This window comes from Macrotis lagotis, chromosome 3, assembly GCF_037893015.1.
Source record: "Macrotis lagotis isolate mMagLag1 chromosome 3, bilby.v1.9.chrom.fasta, whole genome shotgun sequence".
NCBI classification, from domain to species: Eukaryota; Metazoa; Chordata; class Mammalia; order Peramelemorphia; family Peramelidae; genus Macrotis; species Macrotis lagotis.
Genome location: NC_133660.1, coordinates 206578099 through 206599464, shown reverse-complemented (window position 1 = coordinate 206599464; position 21366 = coordinate 206578099). Strand labels below are relative to the sequence as shown.

At 34.8% G+C, this 21366-nt stretch overlaps 1 long non-coding RNA gene across 3 annotated transcripts in view; it reads left to right on the top strand.

The window, feature by feature from the left end:
- Positions 1-21366, top strand: part of LOC141516392 (uncharacterized) — a 143129-nt gene that overhangs the window by 35866 nt on the left and 85897 nt on the right. Inside the window, exon 1 of one of the 3 annotated variants that reach the window (XR_012476685.1) lies at positions 20416-20576. The exons of the other annotated variants lie outside the window; for them this stretch is intronic. This is a non-coding gene — a long non-coding RNA (uncharacterized LOC141516392). Of the gene's footprint in view, positions 1-20415; positions 20577-21366 lie in introns of those variants that run through there. 3 annotated transcript variants of the gene reach the window in all.

Below are 21366 nucleotides of genomic sequence, written 5' to 3'. Positions count from 1 at the left end.
TTGTATTACAAAAGGATTAGAATTATTTTACCTATTTTCTCATACACTTTATATAATATTGAAATGAATTGGTCTTTAACTGTCTAGTAGAATTTGCTTATAAATGGCAACTGGCCCTATTTTTTTCTTTCTAAGTTCTTTTAGGGATTTTTTTTTCTTTCTAATATAGGGTTATTTTAGTACTTATTTTCTCTTCTATTATTCTGGACAATTTGTATTTTAGTAAATGTAGAATTCATTTTATTTAGATTTTTCTGCTATATTAGCATAAAGTTGGGCAAAATAGTTCCTTAAATATTCTTTAGTTCATTGGTTGTGTATTTTAACCATTTCATTTTTGATGCTAGTAATTTGTCTTTTTTCTTTATAAAGTCACATTAGGAGACTTCCAGGATGGAACTAAGAGGGCAGAATGAAACTAGCATGCTCCTGGAGTTTTTCCCTACACACTGCCAAATGAAGTCTTCTCACAGACATTAAAACTACAGATCCCACAAAAAAAGAAACAGATTAAAACTAATTTTCAGCCGTAGACCTTCAGTGAAGGTCTGTCTTTTCTGGGGGAAATGGAAAGTAAAGCTCAGATAAACGGGAAAGTGGGAAAGCCAGCTAGAGGTTTTTAACCATAGTGCAATCCAGGTTCCTGCAGCTAGCTAGCAAGCCAGCAAAGAGATTCCCAATCCCAAAGAAAGTGTGAACTGGTAACATTGGGGCAAAAGAAAAGACTGGGTTGGGAACAAACCACTACAAAGACAGAGCCTGGATATAAAGACAAACCTCTGTGTTAGGGACTGTTGTGTGTGGGAATACTGTAAATTATCATCACCTGGTGCCTTTAAGCATCAGAATCTTGTTTTACTAAGTGCCATGGGAGTGGGAGTCTATTAGGATCTGGAAAGATATTTAAGCACTTGCATTCTGGTGAATAAATGGAGCACTTGGAGATCTTGATGGAGTACTTGTCTCCTTTGTCATTCTTGTCTCCCACCCCTCCAATGTTTGCTTGGGGAAGATTGAGGGAGTCCAGAAGTGGGACTCAACATAAGAGTCCAGGAAATGGACTCAACACCTTTGCACAGTCAATGCTTGGGCTGCAAAGGCAATATCTTGACGTGAAATAAGTCAGAGATCAGACCCCCAACCCCATCACAAAAGCTTGGGTCTATAAGCCCTATACCCCAGGAGCAGGTCTCAAACAAATCAACATGAGCAAAAATACTAAAAGAACACTAACCATAGAAAGGTACCATGCAGATAGAGATGATAAAAATGCTTCCTCAGAAGAAGAAAGCAGTGACAAATTACATACATGGGAAGTCTCAACAGAGCCTATGAATTGGACTCAAATATGAAACCTCATAAAAGAACTTTAAAAAGAATTTAAAAACCAAAGAAGAGAGAAAGCAGAAAAATAGAGCAAAGAAATGAGAGTCATGCAGGAAAATTATGGAGAATGACCAAGAATTCAACTACTTTAAAATTAAAAATTATCAATTGAAAAAAAAGAATGTAACTCTTCTGAAACTCAAATTGACCAACTGGAAAGGGAATACAACTTAGCAAAAAGTAAAATTAGCTAACTTGAAAAGGAAACACACAAGTTACCTGAAGAAAATAAAATCCCCAATTAGAATTGGACAAATAGAGACCAATGAATATTTGAGACACCAAGATGCCATCAAGCAAAGTAAAAAGGCACAAAAAACGCAAAGTTCCTTTTAGGAAAAACAAATGACCTGGAAAATAGATTCAGGAGAGATAATTTATGAATTATTGACCTACAAGAATGCCTAGATCAAAATAAAAGCCTAGAAAATATCTTTCAGGAAATTATCAGGAAAACTGTCCCAATATATTCAATCAAAAAGACAAAATAGTCCTTGAAAGATTTCCAGAAAGAGACTCGAGGATTAAAAACTCCAAGGATTATTATAGGCAAATTACAGAATTCTCAAATAAAGGAGAAAATATTGGAAACAGTAAAAAAAAGAAGCAATTTAAATACAAAGGAAGTACAATCATAATTATAGAGGACTTATCAGTTCCAATGATAAAGGATCAGAGGACCTAGAATATGATATTTCAGAGGGCAAAGGACCTTGATTTATAACCAAGAATTTATTATCCTGCCAAATTCAGCATATTCTGTCAAGGGAAAGGACATCCAAAATAAAAAAGATCTGATAAAAAGACCAGAACTAATGAGAATAATTGATCTTGGAATACAAGATTCAAGAGAGGCATTAAAAAGGTAAATGGAAAGGGGAAAAATGTTAGTTGAGAGCATTAAATTGTATACAACCCTACAAGGGACCTTTTGAGAAATGCATTTCTTTTAGGATAGTTAAAGGGTTTAACATAGTTGAAGAGATTGTAATTAGAGAATATGGATATGGTTGGTTCTTATCCTTCTTATTGAAGAAGACCAAAATGACCTCACTATGTTTAAAATAAATTATATATCTGTTAAGACAAAGTATATATCTGATCAAGACTGATTAGATCAATAGGATCTGAGAATGCTTTACAAAATTTCAGGAACAAATAGTACAGTTGAATACCTGGGGTGTTTACTCTAAAATTATTTATCTCACATTTCCTTTGAGCTACTTTAATTCCACCTTGCTCATAGAGCTCAGCACATTCTGTGATTTAGAGTACCCTTTTCTGGGTGGTCCTGTGGCAGAATTTTCCAAGCCTTACATTCTATGTCAAAGTTCTTAAGAGAGATCTTCAGGGTATCCCAGTACTTAAGAATGCTTAGAGGTTCTATAGAGAATTAAATCAGAAGTGATTTTACTTTTCTAGATATATATAGTACAATAGGAGCAAAGTTTGGGATCCTACCTAGAAGGATTGGAAACAAAGAGATTAAAAGTGATTTTATCTTAATTCATACTTTAGTTTAAAGAGGATTGGAATGCTAAAGGGACCCTGGAGAGAGTATCTCTGATACTTTGGGGAGGGCTCTAGTATTATAGAGATGGAGGAAAAGAGTATATTTAGAGGAACTGTATATGAAAACATAATGAAGATATATGCTTTGCTTGAAGCTTTGGCTATAATTGGAGGAAATTTGCTGCTGGCAGGGGTTACAAATGGTTCATGAAATGATTTGACTTTACATGATGCTTTGGCTCATAAGGATTGTGTGTCCATAGAGGTACTTATGAAGGGGGTAAGGTATAAAGTGATTATAATTTGATGTGATTCATGACTCTTGATAAGTATCTTTCTAATGATACAGAAGAGGAGAGGGTAATCAGTGAATCGTAGGCAGTGATTCTAGGCAAACTTTGTTTGATTGTACTTTGATTGATGGTACTTTGAGCTTTTCAATCAATCAAACAATCATTCTTTGATTAATGTACTTCTATTGGGTTGGATAAAAGTCGGATATTTTGTCAAAGCTGATGTAAATACCAGACAGGGTTAAAACAATAAAACACATAAAGAAGGACTATACTAGAAGGGTAGGCAATAGTGGATAAATAACACCAGGAGAAGAGGCACAACTGTTATAATAGAGGGAAAGAAGGGACAGTGTGAACCCTGAGTAAATTCTACCCAATAGATTTGATCTAGAGATGGAATAACATACATTTCCAATTGGGTTTAAAAGCTATTCTACCCTATATGGAAGTGGGGGGGGGGGAAGAGAAAGAAAAGGGAAGAAGGAACTAATCAGGGGGTGTGAAGGTATAAGTAAAAGTAAATTTAAAGTTAAAATTTAAAAGATAAGTTAAAGGGGAAAAGGAACAGAACTTAGATAAGGAGGAATAAGAAGAAAGGGAAGAGAAAAGTACACACATAAAAAGATAAAAAAGATGGAAATAAAGATTTAGTAACCTTAACTGTAAATGTGAATGGGGTAAGTGGATAGCAGAATGGATTAAAAATCATAATTCTACAATATGTTGTTTACAAGAAACATATTTGAAGCAAAAAGATATTTGAAGTAGGGTAAAAGTAAAAAAGTAGAGCAAAATATATTGTCCCTCAATGTTAAGTAGTGATCCTGATCTCAGACAAGGCAAAAGCAAAAATAGATCTCATTAAAGGAATGAGGAAAGCATTACATCTTCTTAAAAGACTCCATAGGCAATGAAGTTACACAATCATTAAAGAGATATGCACATAGTGGTATGGCATCAAAATATTTGGAGGAGAAGCTGAATGAAGTACAAGAAGACATAGTCAGCAAAACTATAATAATGGAGCACCTAAACCTCCCTCTCTCAGAACTAGATAAATTTAACCAGAAAATAAACAAGAAGAAAATTGAACAGGTGAATAAAATCTTAGCTTAAATATGATAGGCTTCTGGAGAAAACTGATTGGAGACAGAAAAGCATATAACTTTTTCTCTGTAGTACATGGCACCTATACCAAAATTGACCATGTCCTAGGGCATAAAAACCTTACAATCATATGCAGAAAGGCAGAAATAATAAATGCATACTTTTCAGATTATGATGCAATAAAAATTACATGTAACAAAGGATCATGAAAAAATAAACCAAAAATTAATTTGAAACTAACTTAATTTTAAAGAATGAGTGGATCAAACAACAAATCATGGAAGTAATCACTCATTTAATCAAGAAAATGTTAACAAAAATGAAAAGGGTGAAGTCTCCTATAAGGAGGAGAAAATTAAAGAGATAATTCAGAGCTATTTTTCCCAACTATATGCCAGTAAATTTGATAACCTGAGTGAAGTGGATGAATATTTATAAAAATATTAACTACCCAGATTAATAGAAGAAGAAATAAAACATTTAAATGGTCCCCTTCAGAAAAAAAAATTAAAGAAACCATCAATAAACTTCCTAAAAAGGTCTCCAGGTCCAAATAGATTTACAAATGAATTCTACTAAACATTGAGGAATATTAAAATTCCAATTCCATAAACTATTTTAAAAATAGGAGTAATTCTGCCAAATTACTTTTGTGACATCAATATGGTGCTGATACCTAAGCCAGGAAGAATTAAAACAAAGAAAATTATAGACCATTCCTATTAAACATTTCTATTAAAAACACTTAAGTGGAGTTTTCCTTAAAATAATAAGCAGTATCTATCTAAAACCATCAACAAATATTATATGAAATGGGTATAAACTAGGAGACTTTCCAATAAGATCAGGGGTGAAACAAGGATATGGTATATGAATATTATGGGCTATTATTGTTCTATAAGATACCATGAAAAGACAGATTCTAGAGAAGCATGGAATGAATTACAGGAACTGAATGCTGAGCAAAGGGATCATAGAACATTTACACATTAAAAACAACCTTGTGAAATGATCAATCCTGATGGATGCAGCTTTTCTCAACAGTTTAGAGACCCAGGAAAACTCTGGGAAACCTGTTATGGGCAATGCTATCCACATCCAGATGAATAAAAAGAAAACAAACAAAAACAAACAAACAAAAATACAGCATCTGAATGAACACTATGTTCACTTTTAAAACATTTTCTTTTATGTTTTTTTCCTTCCTATCTCATGGTTTTCTTTCTTTTCCCTTAGTCCTAATTCCTACATAAAATGACTAATTTGTGAACATGTTGAACATGTTAAATGTTTACCAGACTGTTTACCAGAGGACTGGGGTGGAAGGGAGGGTGAATGAAAATTATGTAACTTTTAAATATATATTTATGTATACCTATATACACATATATATTATATATTTTATATATATATGCTTATGCATGTGCATTAATGTTGGAAAACTTTCATAACATAATGGGAAAAATAAATTAAATATCAATTTGGGAAAAATAAAGTCATGTTAGGCAAATTAAAAAACAATGACTAACTTTAATTATTGGTTTAATATCTTAAGCTTTCAATTTTATTAATATCTCCTTTGATTTTTAGGATTTATGTATTGTTGTTTAATAGATTTTAAATATTTTGGGTTTTTTTACTTTTTTTAGTTCCATCTCCAATTAATCTACTCTTTCTCTTTTATTGATGTAAGCCTTTAAATATGTAAGTTTGCTCCTAAATCCATTTATTTGGTATTTTTTCTCATCTTTAATAAAATTACAGAATGTTTTCCTGATTTGTTTTTTGAACAACTGATTCTTTACATTTAAATTATTTAGCTTCCAATTGATTTTAATTTATGCTTAAAAACCCCTATATTGATTATAATTATTATTGCCTTATGAGACAAAAGAGGTCCATTCACTATTTCTGCTTGTTGATTTTTGTGAGGTTTTATGCCCTAATAGTTCATGATTAATTTTTGTGAATGTTATTTTCAACTAATTAAAAGCATGCTTTTTTACTCCCATTCAATATTCTTGAGTCATATTTAACTTGTCTAAAATTCTACTCATATCCTTAACTTCCTGCTTATTTGTTTTATGGTTAAATTGACTTAGGTTTAAGAGGGGGTAAAATGATGTCCTCCTCCCTCCTCAACCCCCTAGTATAGTTTTATAGTTTTATTTTTTTTTATTTTCTCCTGTAATTCATTTAAATTTTCCTTTATAATTTTGGGTGCTGTGCTATTTTGGTGCATATCTGTTTAGTGTTGATACTACTTCATTGTCTGTGGTATCTTTTAGCAAAATGTAGTTTCCCTGATCATCTCTTTTAATTAGATCATTTCTTGAGATGATTATCACTACCTCTGTCTTTTTTATGCAGCTGAAGCATAATATTCTGCTCCAGGCTCTTATTTTTTACTCTGTGTTTCTGTTTCTTGAAAACAGAAACACTCAACTATTTCTAGTAAACCCATGTTGTTGGATACTAGTTTCTCATTAATTCTGACATTTTCTGCCATTTTATAGGTGAGTTCATTTCATTCACATTCACAATTATGATGGCTAACTCTATCCTACTTTTCTATTTATCCTCCCCTTTTTTAACCTTTTCTGACCATTGCCTTTCTTAATCTACTCTCTCTTCACCCCACCCTTTTCTCTCAGCCCCTTTCCTTCCTATTTCATTGTTGTGTAAGATGATTTCTAATCCAACAAGAGGTATGTTTTAAAAATATTTTTCCTTCAGATGAAATTGAAGTTCATGTGTTCTTTACTTACCACACGACTACAATTTTCCCCCATAATGTGAAAATTCTTTCTTTAGCACTTCTTTTATTTCAAATCATTTCCCCTATTCATTCCTTTTCTCCCTCTGGTTCTTACACTGGTAGAGTCTCTGTTCCTGTATGAAACGATTCCTCTTCACCTTGAAATTGAGACCCGGAACTGGGTATGCCAGAGCTGCCAAATCCCACTCAATGCTGTTCCAGATGAGAGGCAGGACCTCTTTCTGCTCAGGTGTTCAGTCTCCTTACCAACCCTGGATGCTGCTGCTGCTCTACAGTCCACTGGTGTAACTCTAAATCTGTTCAGTTGTGCTCCTGACCAGTCTCTAGTAGATTAGGAATCTCCCTTTGCCTTAATCTGGAAAAATGACTCATCATGATTTTTTTTCATTCTGAGTGGACTTTCCTATTCAAAATTCTGTTTGCTTTTTACTGTGATCATTTTGTAAGAGAGATTTGAAGATAGATGGAGTTTGACAGTTATGACCTTTTACTTTGACTCTGCCCCAAATGACTTTTTCCCCAAAAGTGAAGAGTAGGCAGATATGAGTCAAAGGTTAAAGAATGATTTTGTTGTTGTATTTTTATTGTTTTGTATTGTTTTGAATTTAAGAGATCTATAAATGTTTTGGGGCTAATGGGAAGGAGCCAATAGGGAAGAAGGGATTGAAAATGTAGGAAGGACTTATTATGTGCTAAGCACTATATGAAAAGAAAAAGAAAACAGCATGATTCTTGAAACAAGGTCAGGGAGGAAGGAAGTTGGGAAACCTTTCTTTTTCATACCTCATTTTCAGCAGTATTTAATTCTGAGACCCTGAGGTCAAATCTGTTTATGTTAACTCAACAATAAAGCAGAAGCAATTTTTCTTTCAAAGATTCCATAGTTACTGACTTGTCTTTGGTTCTCTTGAATCACTTAATTCATACCAATGGTTCTTTGCCATCCCAGTTCCCTGGGCAAGCATTAACTGTTTAGTTGCAGTAATTTTTAACAAGCCTTGTAATGTTGTTGTGACATGAATTATACATGGCTTATACAATGATTATTTAGTCAGTGGAAAATTAAATCAGCTGATGTTTTCCAAATCTAAGCTAGGACATCCATCAGGAAAACTGTTAAATTTTTAATCAACTGTACTGTGCTTGATGTAGCTATCAACTTAAATTGCTCATTCACTATCATTCTTCTTGTTCTAGTGTATAGTTTGGAATTAACAGTTAGATGATGCTAATTGATTTTTTCAGCTATGATTTAAAAGAGAATGACATATCAACCAGAATATACATCAAAGGCATAAGGTGCCTGAATGTAAAGGAAACACTTCCCATATCAAAGAAACTTAGAATTTTAGTTAGAAGATATTTTAGGTTTTATCAAAACCATTCCTTCCATTTTACAGTTGAGAAGACTAAACCCTATAAACATGAAATAAATTGCCTAAGGTTCCACAATTACTAAGTGGCAGACTTAGGAAATGAATTTATGACTGCTGATTCCTGGTCCATAATACAGTGATTCTTTAGGAATTGGTGATGTCACAATGTGCATATCCCTTACTAAAGAAACTTACACCTCCTCCCTCCTGACATAAGTAATCTGAACGAACTCTTCAGTACTAGGAAATCTATCTCTTGAGCAGTTCATGGCACTTTTGGACAGTTGTGATTGCTGGGATTTGTTTTTCTCAATTTCAAATGGCCAAAATCCATTATCCCATAGCCAACATGTTGATGAATCTCTCTCCACACATAGCTTTTCTTTTGATGCAAATAACCAGCCCACAAATGGATCTACTCATGAAGTCTTTCCAGCTTGATGAGACTCACCAGAGCTAAATTCTGTTGCCAAAATTTTGAATAATCTGGAGTCACCTCCATGCTAGAGAGAGAAATTCTGTTATGTCATATATTGACTATTATGACCTCTAGTGTTTCTATAATATAAAATTAAAAATGTTCACTGTTCTCCTATTCCTTGGATATTGTTGCCATTGGGATGACTAATTTTGTGTTCATTCATAAGTCTGTCACCCTCCAGATCTTTCTGTATCAATCTACAAATAATGTAGATATCATAACAAAAAAGTTCCAACTCATTTGTATTGAGATAGTTTCTAGACACTCCACAAATATTTGTTGCTATTACAAAAATGATTCAAATGATTTCCCATTTGATCTCTATGATTCTTCTTTTTTCAAAAACACTTTCAACTGATTAAATATAGAATATAGTTCAAATATATGAATATATGGCATCTATAAAAAATCTTTATATTGAATTATTCCTGGATATTACTGCACCCCCCCACCTACCAAAATTGAATCCTTCTTTGTAATAAGATAGACATGGTTTAACAAAAGCAATTAAGTGACAGTATAGATGACATTCTTCTCTCATAGTGTTCTATCTCTCTGCCAAGGGGAAGGAGTCATGTTTCATTATCTACCCTCTGGGATCATTGTTCGTTTTTCAGTTGCTCAGACTTTGCCTTGCTGTGGTCATAGCGTATCATATTTTTCTAGTTTTGCTTGTTTTACTCTTTATCCTGTCCCATAATTTTTCCAATTTTCTAGTAGATAATTTTTTTAGGTTTTTGCAAGGAAAACAGGGTTAAGTGGCTTGCCCAAGGCCACACAGCTAGCTAATTATTAAGTGTCTGACTCCAGGGTCAGTGCTTTATCCACTATACCACCTAGCTGCCCCTCTAGTAGATAATTTCATGAAACATTTCTCTAAAGTGAATGAAAGTGAAGCATAGTTTAAAGTAGGGAATATATATGTTGTATATACATACATATATATATATATATATATATATATATATGAGACACACATTTATATACATACATATATTATATAATGAAAAAAGACAGAAAGGCAAAGAAGAAATGAAGGAAAAGAAACGAAGAAAAAGAAAGAAAAAGGAAAAAAGGGAGAAAAGAAAGAAGAAAAGAAGAAAGTATCATGTGAAATAAATATGGGGTTTTAAAGAGATGTAAATTTGGTATGAGTCAAGAACATGATTCCTTCCTGACTCCTAAAGGACCTGTATATGATTTAAGGACTTCCTTTTTTCATCTTGTTGCCTCCATATAGGTGATCTGGAAACTTCAGTGTTTGTATTCTCACTTTTCTGAGTTCATATTCAGCCTCAGATACTTATTAGCTATGTAACCCTGGATCTCATCTATAAAATGAATTAGAGGAGGAAATGGAAAACCACTCCAGTATCTTTGCCAAGAAAAATCCCAAATGAAGTCATATAGAGTTGGACATGACTGAAACTACTGAACAATTAGATTGAATGGAAGGAAGTAGTAGAAAGGGAGGTCAACACCTCCTCTGATCAACACACTTTGGAGTATTTGTGGGAAGACAAGAATTACAGAGAATGGTACTCCTTGAGTTCTTTATTTTCTCTCCTACAATTCTGCTGCCATTCTTTTTTTTTGGGGGGGGGCGGGTAATAAGGTTTCATTTATTTTGAGTTTTACAATTTTTCCCCTAATCTTCCTTCCTTCCCCCCCCACCCCCTACAGAGAGCAATTTGCCGGTCTTTATATTGTTTCCATGGTATACATCGATCCAAATTGAATGTGATGAGAGAGTAATCATTTCCTTAAGGAAGGAAACATAAAGTATAAGAGATAGCACAATCAGACAATAAGATATCAGTTTTTTCCTAAATTAAAGGTAATAAAAAATAAATTAAAGGTAATAGTCCTTGGTCTTTGTTCAAACTCCACAATTCTTTCTCTAGATACAGATGGTATTCTCCATTGCAGACAGCCCCAAATTGACCCTGATTGTTGCCCTGATGGAATGAATGAGTCCATCAAGGTTGAACATCACCCCCATGTTCCTGTTAGGGTGTACAGTGTTTTCCTGGTTCTGCTCATCTCACTCAGCATCAGTTCATGCAAATCTCTCCAGGCTTACCTGAATTCCTATCCTTCCTGGTTTCTAGTAGAACAATAATGTTCCATAACATACCTATACCACAGTTTGCTTAGCCATTCCCAAAATGAAGGACATTTACTTGATTTCCCAAAAGGTGATTTTTAATTTGATCTTTTTCTATCTTATTTTATTTTTTAATTTAAAATTTATCTTTTTAATTTCATTTTTTATTTTTTTCAAAGATTTTATTTTGAGTTTCACAATTTACCCCCAATCATACTTCCCTCTCCCCAGCCCCCACAGAAGGCAATTTGCCAGTCTTTACATTGTTTCCATGGTATACATTGATCCAAATTGAATGTGATGAGTGAGAAATCATAACCTTTAAGAAGAAACATAAAGTATAAGAGATCGCAAGAACAGAAAAAAGGATATCAGGTTTTGTAAATTAAAGTTAATAGTCCTTGGTCTTTGTTCAAACTCAACAGTTCTTGCTCTGGATATAGATAGTATTCTCCATTGCAGACAGCCCCAAATTGTCTGATTGTTGCACTGATGGAATAAGGGAGTCCATCAAGGTTGATCATTTCCCCCATCCTGCTGTTAGGGTGTGTTTTTCTGCTTCTGTTCATCTCACTCAGCATCAGTTCATGCAAATCCCTCCTGGTTTCTAATAAAACAATAGTGTTCCATGAAATACATATACCACAGTTTGCTAAGCCATTACCCAATTGAAGGATATTTACTTGATTTCCCAATTGGTGATTTTTAATTTGATCTTTTTTTCTAGCTAATTTGGTTGCATGCCCAATTCATTTTTATTTGTTAATATTTTATTTGTTTTGCAATTATATACAATAGCAGTATCTACCTATTGTTTTTGTAAGGTTTTGAATTTTACAATTTTTCCCCAGCCTCCATTTCCTCCCTTCCCCCCACAGAAGGCTGTCTGATAGTCTTTACATTTTTCCATACTATACATTGATGTAAATTGAATGTGTTGTAAGAGTAAATATAAGAGTAAACATAACCCCCCCACCCCGCTCAAGAAGATGAGAAACCTCAAGAATAGAGAGGAAAAAAATGTATTTCAGTCTGTGTTCAGATTCCATTGGCTCTGTCTCTGAGGTGAGTTGCTTTCTTTATTATAAGTCCACCAGAGAATTTGCTTCAATATTTTCCCAGTTGCTATTATTAGCTGTACCTCCACTTTATTTCTCCCTGCTCTCATTTATTCTATTCTTTCTCTCCTTTCATCCTGGCCCTGTCCAAAAGTGTATTGAATCTGAGTACCCTCTCTTCTATCATCTATTCTCCCCTTCTCTCCCCCCATTCCCCCTTATCCCATCCCTTTCTTCTCATTTTTCTCTAGGGTAAGATAGATTTTCCTCTCCATATTAAATGTGCATTTTATTTCCTCCCTAAGCCCTCTCTGATGAGAATGAAGGCTCACTTATTCCCCCTTGCCTTCTCCCTTTCCACTTCATTGAAAAATATTTTTCTTGACTCTTGTGTGAAATTTCTTAGCTTCTTCCTCATCTCCTTTCCCTTCCTCCTAGTACTTTTCTTTATCATTTATTGACTCCATCTTTTTACTATATTATACTATTATATTCCATACCTTCCTATGTCCTGTCTATATATGCTCCATCTAAAAGCTCTTATAGATGAGAAAGTTCATACGAGTTATAAGTATCTTCTTCCCATTCAGGAATAGAAATACTTCAATATCATTAAGTTCCTCATAGTTAGTCCCTCTCTTCCACCCCCTTTATGGTTCACCCGAGTCTTGTACTTGGAGATCAAACTTTCTGTTCAGCTCTGGTTGTTTCAGTAGGAAAGTTTGAAAGTCCCCTGTTTCATGGAAAGTCCATCTTTTCCCCTGAAAGAGGATATACAGTTTTGCTGGGTAGTTGATTCTCGGTTGTAAACCAAGATCTTTTGCCTTCTGGAAATATCATATTCCAATCCCTATGAGCACTTAATGTAGATGCTATTAGATCCTGTGTAATCCTGACTATGGAGTTTTGGTAGTTGAATTGCTTGTTTCTGGCAGCTTTTAGAAATTTCTCTTTGATTTGGGAGTCTTGGAATTTGGCTATAATATTCCTGGAAGTTTTTCTTTTGGGATCTCTTTCAGGAGGTGACTGGTGAATTCCCTCCAGTTCTATTTTACCCTCTGCTTCTAGGATCTCAGGGCAATTTTACTGTATTATTTCTTGAAAAATTAAGTCTAGGCTCTTCTCCTGATCGTGGCTTTCAGATAGCCCAATAATTTTTAAATTATTTCTTCTGGATCATTTTTGAGGTCAGTTGTTTTTCCAATGAGATATTTCACATTTTCTTCTTATTTTTGACTTTTGGGAAGAGTTTTATTTCTTCCTGATTTCTTGCAAAGTCATCAGCTTCCTCTAGTTCCATTGTGCATTTGAAAGAGTTATTTTCTTCAGAAAGCTTTTATATCTCCTTTTCCAGCTGGCCAATTATGCTTTTTAAGGCATTCCTCTCCTCATTTGCCTTTTGTTTTTCTTTTTCCATTAGGCCTAAGCTGGTTTTTTAACATATTTCTTCAGTATTTTTTGTATATATTTCACCAAGCTGTTGATTTGGTTTTCAGGATTTTTCTGCATGGCTCTCATTTCTCCTCCCAATTTTTCCTCTATCTCCCTTAATTGCTTTTCAAAGTCTTTTTTTGAGCTGATCCCATTTTCCATTTCTCTTGGAGTTTTTGGATACAGTAGTTTTGACTTTGTCATCATCTGAGTATGTGTTTTGACCTTCCATAGGATTAAAGTGATTTTCTATAGTCAGATTCTTCTTTTTCTGTTGTTTACTCATTTCCTCAACCCAAGACAACACTTCCAAGGCTTTGGGTTTGGGTTTTTTTGGGGGATACCCTACTGGGACCTTTATTCCTCCAAGGTCTTATGTTCTTTTGCCTGTGCTTTGATATGTAGATGCCCCCCAACTTCCCTCTGCCCTGGAGCTATAAAGAAGGATCCAACTTGGTTACTTACTGTGGAAGCCCAAACTGCAACCTGGATCTGAGTGTAGGCTAGCAGCATAGTCCTACCCCTAGGGAGAGCAGAGAAATCTCTGCAGACTTCCTTTACTATCTCTGGGGGTACAGGCTGCTTTCTCCACATTCTCACTGCAAATTTTGCAGCTGGTGCTCCTCACTCCACATTCATTCTGCTGCAGCATATTTTTCTCATGGCCCCTTCAAGCTGTTCCAGGTGATCCCTGGGCTGGGCTGGGCTGGGCTGCACTGTGTTGCAGCTACGGCATTTTTTCAACCCCTGGTCCTAGTGAAACACACCTTTCCCATGGAACTTCTAAGCTATTTTGGACTGGGAAAATGTATCACTCAGAGTCTTTCTGTTGGTTCTGTCCCTCTAAATTTTGGGTGGAGTCATAATTTTGGCTTTCGGAGTTTGTGGGAGAAGGAGTTCCCAGGAAATGCTGCCTTTACGCCACCATCTTGACTTTGCCCCCTCTGGTGTCATTCTTAACAGATGTTGTTGTTCAGTTCTTTTTTCAGTCATATCCTGTTTTCATGATTCTATTTCAGGTTTTCTTAAGAATGATACTGAAGCATTTTGATATTTCTTTTTCTAGCTCATTTTTGGGATGAGGAAACTGAGACAAGTTTGTCTGAGACCAGATTTCAGCCCAGGAAGATGAATATTCCTTACTCAAGGGCTGGCATTCTATCTATTGCGTCCCTTAATTCCCCTCAACAGACATTGCTCTCCCTTATTAGAATCTGAACTTCTTTAGGGTAGGGATTGTTTTTACCTCCAATTATCTTCAGTTTTGTTGTTGCCCTCTCTGACTCCACTGTAGTTCTTCTGGGTTCCCAGAGAAAGTCTTATTTTTGCCACCCTCCTTCACAGCCCTAGTTTTCTGACGCTTAATTTCTGATCTGGGTTCCTTACTCTCCTCAGTTCTTTTTCAGGAGATCACACTCATATCAGTCATCTGTTTTCTGCTGAGCACCTGCTCAGCTTTTAGGATCTATATTATTTCCAGTTCAGATCTCTTCCATCAGACAGTGGTAATCTCAGGACACTCAAACTGAGTCTATAGGAGATAAGTCTGTTTTGCAGGTCAAAAAAAAATAATCATTTAAAACCTGCTATTTATACATAACCCCAAACTATACTTGGCAGACTTATTTGATGGGACTGAGAACTTCTCTTTTTATGCTTTTTTTCAAGCAAAATTCTATCTTAATACCACAAAGGCTTATGGTAGTTCAGTACCTTTGTCTCTTCTTTCTCAGCAAGGTTCCTCCTGCTCACATTAGGAATATTCATACTTATCTTTCTAATTATTTCATCATTGAGTATCTTCCACCAGTCACCTGGGTGAGCTATTCAAATTACTTGGGAATGCTTCTGAAAGGGTGGCAAAGGGCAATTTCATGGGGCAGAGTCAAGATGATAGAGAAAAGACAGGACCAAGCAAAGACATCCCTAGGACAAAGTACAAAGTCCCCTCTTTGACTTATATAAATTTTAAAATCAACTTCTATCCTACTGGTCTAGGTTTAAAATATATTACCATCCATCATACATTCTATACTTCATCTAAACTGTGAGACCCTGAGACTTTGCTTCATCCTTCAAGTTTCTAGTACCTTTTGAAATGCGTCTTGAATATAGTTGATATTTATTTATATGTGGACAAGTTTGTTTCCTCTGGCAGGACAGACACTTCTTGAAGGTAAGAATTGTCTTAATTAGGTCTCAGTTTCTCTAGGGTTTAGCATAGTACTGTACTTAATTAATTTAACAAAATTTTCATTTAATAAGCTTAATTAATTCATGTTGAATGTATTAATAAATGGATAGTATTATTTCCCAAGAGACTGATCTGTTATACATTTTGCTGGTTAGACCATATTCATAGATAAGTGTTCAATTCTGAGCACTATAGCATAGGATGGACATTGACACACTAGAGTATCCCCACAGTAAAGTAAATAAGAGAGCTATTGGGTGGAGAAGAGATGTATATATAACCCAGCAAAGAAAAAGCATCAGAGAACACGACTGTTGTTTTCAAATAAGAAGAGCTATCACTTGCAAGAGGGATTAGATTTGTTCTTCTTGGTCCCAGAGTAGTACTAGCAACAGTGGGTAGAAGTTATAGGGAGGTAGATTTCAGCTCTATGTCAGAGCAAATTTTTAACCTCTAAGAACTGTCCACCAAAGGAATGAAGTATATTGAGTTCCCCATTACTCAGAAAGCAGAAGTTGGACTAGTTAAAATTGTGAATCTTCAGATAAAGGTTGGAGCTGAAAACTCAGTGAGATTCTTTCCAACTCTAATTTGGTATTTCTGTGACTTCTCTTTTCATATCTTCCTGTCTGCTTTTTTTAAACAAGAATGAATTGTGGCTGTGATAACAGTTGACATTTATCTTTGAAACACATAAACATCTTTGAAGCACCTTTCAATTATTATCTTTCTTGATCTTCACAGCAACCTGTTGAAGTAAAGCTATTTTTTAAAATAAGAATTTATTGATGTCATCTGTTTCTGATATTATCATAGTTATACCTAGTATCCTTCCTCCTCCCAGAGATCTATGCCATTTAAGAAATAGTATTTTTTAAAAAGGAAGAAGTTATCAATACATTGAAAAACCATTATACTTTTGCATACATACTCAGGTACTTACCACCTCCATGAAGATATAGGTTGGGAATATCTGATCATGCCTTGTTATTTATAATTTTATTGCTTTCATTTTTGTTTTTGGGGTGTGATTGTCCTTTGTGTTTACATTTATAATTACTGTGTATATCATTTTTTCCTGTTTCTTATTTGTCTCTAACCTCAAGAAGTTTTTTGCATGTTTCCCTATATTCTTCACACATATCTTTTTATATCACAATTTATGTATATAATTTGTTTAGCAATTCCCCAGTTAATGAGCATTTATTTTGTTTCCAATACTTGTTATCACAAAAGTGCTGCTATAAATAATTTGGTGTATTTAGGCATTTTCTTCATATTGACGACTTCCTTGAGGTTTAAGCCTAGTAATAGATTCTATGGTTCAAAGGGAATTGACATTTTAGTCACTTTATTTGCATAATTCAAAATTGCTTTCCAAAATGGTTATACTATTTCCCAACTCTATCCTACATTAATGGGCTTATTGTTCCACAACTCCTCCAGTGTCGACTTTTGACATATTTTTGTCATCCGTCAATTTTCATGATGTGAAATAAAACCTCAGGGTTGTTTTGATTTGCATTTCTCCTATTATTAGTGACTTATGGCTTTCATTTCTGTGGTTGTAAATATTGTACAATTCTTTTTGAAAATTATTGACCAATCATCTGTGAAGGAATGTTAGTATATATGTATGCACACCTGTATGTATTTATTATTATTATTATTATTATTATTATTATTATTTAGTTTTTGCAAGGCAAGGGGGTTAAGTGACTTGCCCAAGGTCACACAGCTAGGTAATTATTAAGTGTCTGAGGCCAGATTTGAACTCTGGTACTCCTGACTCCAGGGCCGATGCTCTATCCACTGTGCCATCTAGCTAACCCATTTATTTATTATTTATATAGCTTGAATGCCAAACCTTTGTCAGAGAAATTTGATGCAAATTTTTTTTTGTCCAAACACTTCACATGTTATCCTAGATGCATTATTTTTATCTGTGCAGAAACCTTTCAGTTTCATGTAATCAAATCTATGTTATTTTTGTAATTTCCTTTATATTTTACTTAGTTAAAGATATAACCCTTACCAATAACTGTGAAAGCAAGATTATTTCTTAAAATACATAGACACACAGATACATACATATTATTTATTTACATTTACATGCATGTGAATACACACACACACACACATTTGCAGATAAAAATGAGGCATAGATAGGTGATACAGCTTGTAGTAACAAAGTTAGGAATAAATCTAAGTTTTCTTTCTCCAGGTTCAATAATTAATGCTTAGCTCCTTTTCATAGCGGGCAGTATTGGTACCATCAATAAAATAATCAAGAAGAATTTATTAAACTTCTATTATATTCTCAGTATTGTCCTAAGTGTTGAGGAATCAAAAATAGATTACCCCTCCTCAATTTCTGCTCTCTAGGAGCTAGTATTCTAAGGAGAGGCAATGTGTAAATTAAGAGATACATGCAAGATACTTACAGAGTAGATGGAAGGATACAGCAACCACAAGGCATAAATAAAAAAAAAAGAAAAAAGAAAAAGGTTTTGAACCTGTTAGTTTGGAGGATTGCCTGTAATTGTTGCTTTTGGAGGTATTGGGAAGGAGGAAATATCAAAATAAGAATACTTTGGCATTATATTCTATAGGTAATAGTCAAATGGGTCTATACTCTCATCAATGTAGGTACTATCTCGAAGATAGCAAACTATGACCCTTCCATGTCTGTCCATCTTTAGTAACTCCTGTATATTTCTTATAAATCTCCCCAAGCATGTCTACCTAATAGACTGGGGGAGGGGAAAAAAGAAGAGGGACTGGACCTTCCTTGATATCTCTTCATATTTCACAAATGCCAGTAGAGGAAAAAGGTATTTCTCATGTTTGCTAGAAGACTAACCCATCTATTTTTCTAGAGAAAAAAATATTATATATATATATATATATGTATATATGTATGTATTTCTTTATGCTATTTTCTCCATATCTGTAATAAGATTTTGCCTGTTGATGCTTGCTAAACACCTGCCCACTGTTTTTGGGGGATCCTCAACTTCATTTCTTCAGAGTGTATACTATTGCACAACTTACATCCCTATAATGTCACTGAAAGATCATTAATGGCATCATTAATGCCAAGAAAATTGCAAATGAGGCCATGTAGAGTTGTATATGACATAAAATGACTGAACAACATCCATGAATAGTAGAATTATCACAAATTTGGGTGTTTGATGTGGGAATTAGACTCTAGACTGCTATATTGCATAGTATATTAAAAGGGAGATGAGAAACTACTTAAGGAATAGACTAAAAACTAAATTCAATTGTAAAAATGCCTGAATGCTAACAATTATCCAACAACTCATTCTTTATTTACACAAGTAAGGAGGCATAGGGTGAGGACACATGCCTTTGAATTTCCATTGGTTACTTTGGCTTTCAGCCTTTTCTTGAAGCTCACCGCATCATAGCATGGATATAATTTTGTTTAGGAACTCAGTTTGTAAGTTCAATAATACCCAATTAATAATCCAGTGAGAGGATTGGTTCCATTCTGAGAGGAGGCACAGATGATTCTTGACTCAGGAGGATGGAAACATTGTTATTTGAATCAAAGATTACTTCAAACATTTGAAAGGGAAAGAAGTCAGGAGACTTGAGTTCTGGTCCCAGTTTTGTCGTTGTCTAGTTGTGTGATCTTAGACAACTTTCTTCACTTTTCTGGGCAGCAGTTTCTCTTCATCTGCCAAAGAGGAAACTGGACTTGATTTCCAAGTTTCCTTATGTTATTAAACTTTCATGTTGAATTTATTCAATCCACCAATGTTTACTGTCTTCTATGTACAAAGGATTCTACTAAAACCCCACTTTTGATGCTTTTTCACTGTGTGGAGGTTATATGCCCATGGAATGGTCATGTGTCCTAACAGGTTGAAAGGACTTTAAGTATGTCCCTGACAATGGAATATCTGTTTGTTTTCAGAGGATATATTCATAATACATATCATCCTCTCTGCCAAGAAAATCACCTATTAATATCTTCCTCTAAGCCTTATTTCAGGTTCTGTCTTCTTCACCTCATCTTTGCTGATCTCTTTCAACTAGAATTGATGTCCCTCTTCAAAAACATTCTGATCTCTCCTATACATTTAAACATATGCCATCTTGTGGCTGTGTGACAGGGTAAATTTATTAGTCTGTCAATGGAGCAGGCAAATTTAAAACTAAGTTGCAGAAAAGAAACTGACTTGCATTAGAGGAATGAATTTATTTATTTGACTTTTCCTAAAATCAGTGAAATTATAGATTCAGCCCTTGTTTCTATCATAGTAATTTGGGATCTATGCTCTTCCTCATTGTAATATAAGTTCAATGATGGCAGGTATCATGCATTTTTAAACTCTGTACCTCATTTCTGAACAATGTGTAATACAAGATACAGATCTGACAATTATTTGGTAAATTGAGAGAAAGAACATGTCTAGCCTGGTTCAAGGAAGGCTTCATAGAAGATTTTTGGGAGGAGGAGAATAAAAACATCTCAGTAATAGGAAATAACGTTAGCAAAGGGAGGAGGCAGGAAAGCATGGGATATGTGTATAGGAAACTGAGGATTATGTATACATCAAGCATATGGCTGGGGCTATATTTTCACCTCCTAAAGAAACAAGTCCAAATATGTAACTTACACACATTTTTCTGTCTATAAATATACAGATTGGATGATACTGTGACCAAATTGTGTTAAGTACTAACATCCAGGAGAATCATTCTAAGCATGTAAGCTGAGGGACCAGATGGCTGGTATTCCTGCTGGTACAAAGGTATTTCTGGAAGTCATGTGGTTATGCTATAAATAAATCCCACTGAGATGTTCTGTAAGGTAAGCAATCAGCTTCATTCTTGTGGGAGGGAGGGAGGGAGGGAGGGAGGGAGAGAGAGAGAGAGAGAGAGAGAGAGAGAGAGAGAGAGAGAGAAGAGACACAGATAGAGATGGAGAGAGAGGGAAAGAAAGAGACACAGAGACAGAGATGGAGAGAGAAGGAGAGAGAGAGACAGAGACAGAAATAGAGAGGGAGAGACAGAAAGACAGAGAGACAGAGAGAACAACAGAGATGGAGAGAGACAGAGAGAGAGAATGAGAGACAGATAGACAGACAGAGACAGAGATGGAGAGAGTGGGGGAGAAAGGGGGAGAGGGGGGGGTAGGGAGATAGTAGTCAGGGATGGATGGGATTTTGGGAGATTATAAGAAACCACCAGGAGACCTCCAGGAAGTCTTAATTTCATCAGCTCAAGAATTAGAAAAAATTTGGAATGAACATTACAAATTTGTAATGATGAAAGAAAAAAGAACCCAAACAAACAGATTCTCCATATCTGTTTAGTAACTAACCTAGGGCTCAAAAGTTCTTATTTCAAAATATTAGGAGGTCCAATTTGTACACTTCTCCCCTAGATAAATATCTTATTTTTCTACTCCTTATAAAATGAGTCTGTGACCAGAGATGTTTGTTACCTAATGGCAGAACTTTATGAGGAGCCTCTTTGGATTTCACTAGGCTAATCCTCAGATGGACGCACAATCTATGCCTTTAGTAAAATCATCAGAACCTCTGCTATGCCCATGAGCACCAAGGGTACCCTCTATACACTGGAAGAACCTTTCAGCA